Genomic DNA, 4,022 nt, shown 5'->3' with positions numbered 1-4,022 from the left:
CTTGAACAGTGGTTGATCTCTGCCCGCTCTACCTCAACTGCGCGTGATGAATGAGGCTGCTCCCTACTCATTTAATAGGGGCAGTCTTGTTTTTCTTGGGAAATAATCCACGTGTCAGCTACATGATTTTTGGAATTATTTTTTACTACACGTAAGACACTTCGTGGATCGCGGGCAATCAACACTATCAGTTGCTATCCAAAACTTGGAATTATGTTTATTTTCCGAAGGATTTTTCTTCCATTAAATTGCTAAGGAAGATTAGGATGGGTGGGAGTGTCAACTGTCAAGGTTGACAATAACGTGTATGGTGTTCAGCTTGCGATTGAGATTTATTGAGTGGCACAAAAAATCATATAAAATTTTCCAAATGATTAGCTTGAGTATAATTTTTTACCATGTATTATCTTTAAAATCATTATAATTAAATTTTCTCTTAATTAATATAGACTGTTAGATTCATCTAATGACCCTAGTTTTTTTTTCTTCCTCTTTTTTTTTCACTTTTTTTTCTTCTCTGATTTTCCATTCACCGTGTATCAGTCGTTCTTCCCCAACTAAGTTTCTTATTTTTCTTCCCAAAAAAATTGTAGAAAATATTAAGAAAAGAAAAATCATCAATTCAAACTCGACCAGGTAATCGTTCCAACCTTCCCAGCAACTCTCAGTCTTAACAAGGCACCAAATTTTCTCCGCCACCTAACTCGTCATTCATTCATGGGTGTTTCAAGCTTGATGATAATTGATAGAGTTCCATGTGTGTACAGGGATGTGAACATATTGGCCACTCTCTAAGAATGAGTCATTGGAAAATTTGAAGGAAAAATGTGACTGATGAAATAATGGATTGGAATTGCAATGAAGTCTGTGTTGGTTTATCACAAAGAACCCAGATACAAAATTTTAAAAGCAAACAATTACAACTTCTCTAATATTATCTAACAAATTTTCAATGAAATGTTGCTCATAATTGAAAAAAGGTTGACGATGGAGGGTGTTGGGGTTATTTTAGATGTGGAAGAGTTAAAAGAAAGAAGCGTCATTTAATTAAGAAAAATAATTGGAGAAATGGTAATTCAATGGTGGGTGTTTTTAAGGTGCGGACCTTGTGTCATGCCCTGATCCCGACATATGTTGAGAAGTGACACGTGACACGGGGACTTAGGGGACATAAATCTTACGTAAGATACGGAATGAATGACACCCCCCGATCCCAGTGTCCGAAGGACAACGGGATGGCCATGTGTTGGCCGACACCCAAGAATGACGCAAGCCATTTAATGAATGCATATGCTGAGAACATGTGAAACATGCATAATAATTTTGCGCATAACTATGCAATACAATATTCAAGTACAAACCTTAAAAAAAATATAATATTCAACTCCCAACAATTTAAAAGTGATAATGTATGACATGTTTAGAGTATACAACTAATTTCAAAATACAAGCGAAAGGAATAATAGAAAGTGCGATTACGAAAGGAATGGGTCCTACACCGAGAGGACTCGAAGATACCAATGCAGGAGTGCCTTGACGCCGGGATTGTACGCCTCGATTCTAAGTCCTGAGGGGGCGCAAAACAAAATATGAGTGGACCAAGTTTATATATAAGTAATACTAAAACAATTATTCTTTAACGTACTAACCCCCAGTTTAGAAAACTCATATAGAATAATAAGTAATAGGTTTTCGGAAAACCCTAGCATGCCATAAAACCTTCATAAAACATATATCATATAGTCTAGTAGTGGTATCACAATCACCCAAAGGCACTACATCACCTTCCCAAAGGCATATATAAAAATATCTTATGCCCAAAGGCAATATATAAATCTTCTGACTGTAGGCACTACATCCCCCGCCCGTAGGCACTACTTCGTCCGCCCGAAGGCACATATGTATATCTTCTAAGTAAGCACAGAAAATTAATAATCTTTCCAAAATATATCTCATCGGAGCTCAATAGCTCAAACATCATATTCATAAATATCTGAGTAACGTAAATTCGCTAAAGCATGATATTTCATAAAGCGCAAATCCAATTTACTCATAAACGTTTCATAAAACGTAGTCATAAATCATGTTTTCCATGTATGCATTTCTAGTAATAAAATCATGCATTTTGGAAGGGGTGCACTCACAGACACTCCGTTGCCGAAGAGCCGTTCGAACTAGGTAAGACAGAAACGCCATTAACAAGCGCATTTAAGCACATAAAAGGACCAATTAATAAAACTCTCCTAAAATGATTGAATTTGGGAAAACAGAGCGAGTATTTGGAATCAGGACGTCAAAATTAGTTTAGGATAGGTCCAAGCTAAAACTCGAAAAAGTCAACCCAAAAGTCAACGTTGACGGATTAATGGTTAGTGGTCAAAAGTCAACGGGTCAGGTCAATGGTCAACGGATTGGGTCAATGGGTCGGGTCAACCCGGTCACTGGAAAACACACTAAAATCTAGGTTTTTGGCCGAAAATTTGAGCAATTTTCAAAGCTTCGTAACTCACTCGTTTCTTAACCAAATTCGACCCATGATATATCAAAACGAAGCTAGGAAAGTGTAGAACAAGATTATACCTACTGGAAGTCCAACGATTCCCGAACATGGCCCGAAAATGGCCTGAAAGGTGACTGGTCTGCGGGAAAACTGGGAAACTTGCCGGAAAAATGGAAAACTTTAAACGTCCATAACTTTGTCAATACTCAACGAAATTGAGTGATTCAAAAACAAAAATCATACCTGAGGATGAGGCGAACAGATTGGTATCCTCCTTGATGGCTAACTAGCCATGGTTTTTTTTTCGGAAAATGGCTGGAAATCCTCGGAGGTAGTCGGAAATTGGGTGAACTTTAAACGTTCATAACTTCTTCAATATTCAACAAAATCGAGTGATTTAAAAATGAAAATCATACTTTTCAACGAGACGAAGAGAATGATACCTTCCTCAATGGCTAAATCGCCATGATTTGGCCCAAAAATGGCCCAAAAAGTTGCAGCCTGACTTGGGTTTTGATCCTGACAATCCAGAAGGAAGTTTGAGGTGAGGTTTGGTGTTCTAGGCTCATGAGGACAAGATAAAGTTCGTGGTGCTCATGGTTTGGGCAATGGTGGGAGTGTTGTCATTGTTGTTGTTTGTTGTGCCCTCGGGGAGGGATGTTTTGAGAGAGAAATGGAGAGGGGCGAGAAGTGAGGGAGAGAGTTTGAGAGAAAGAGAGAGGAACTTTTCAAAAAAATAAAAAAAGAAAGGGGAGAAGGGGGATGCACGGGACAAAGGGGAAAATCAAGGGGACAAGGTGGGTCCCAGTGGTCACTAGAGACGAAACATGAAAATACGAAAATACACTCAATGTTACGAAAATAAGAACGGGGTATCACAATGAAATGCTACAACTAATATCCCAAAATGAATATGATAGCAGGTTCAGCCCCTACAAAATATATACAAGCCTATACACTCAAAAAAAAAAAAAAAAAAAAAAACACAACCTTCGCTAGGCCAAGACATGCCCATGGTGCTAAAAAGAAATAGTACAAGGAAGGATAAAGGGGTAACTTAAACAGTACTCCAAGTCTCTGATCTCTGCATTGCTACCCCCACTGGTTCCTTGTAATCTACTCAGACCTGTCACCTGTACAAATAGCGCCTACATCGTGGGAATGGTGCACCAGGCAAACAATAGATAAGCTGCGAAGCTCGTATGAGTGACAATAATGCAACATATGTGATAATCAATAACAACTACCATCGATCACAATTTATAAACCTCAAATATAGATTCATACTTATGAAATCATAATCAAGTCGTTGAAAATTTCGAAAGAGTCACCTAGACATCCAACGACTTTTCTAAATCAAATCTCAAAGATTCTCAAAACTATCATTCACAAATACACTAAAAACTAGGGCTAGAGTGACACAATTCGACCGAAGCCTACATAAGTAACCAAACAGGAAGTGGCCCCCATAGCAAATTAACCAACCAGAGCCACTCTTAAGAAATTAACCAAGTAGGTAGTA

This window comes from Pyrus communis, chromosome 2 (assembly GCF_041283825.1).
Source record: "Pyrus communis isolate YQ-2024b chromosome 2, ASM4128382v1, whole genome shotgun sequence".
Classification (NCBI taxonomy): Eukaryota; Viridiplantae; Streptophyta; class Magnoliopsida; order Rosales; family Rosaceae; genus Pyrus; species Pyrus communis.
The sequence above is the reverse complement of the archived record's forward strand: the minus strand, read 5'-3'. Positions refer to the sequence as shown.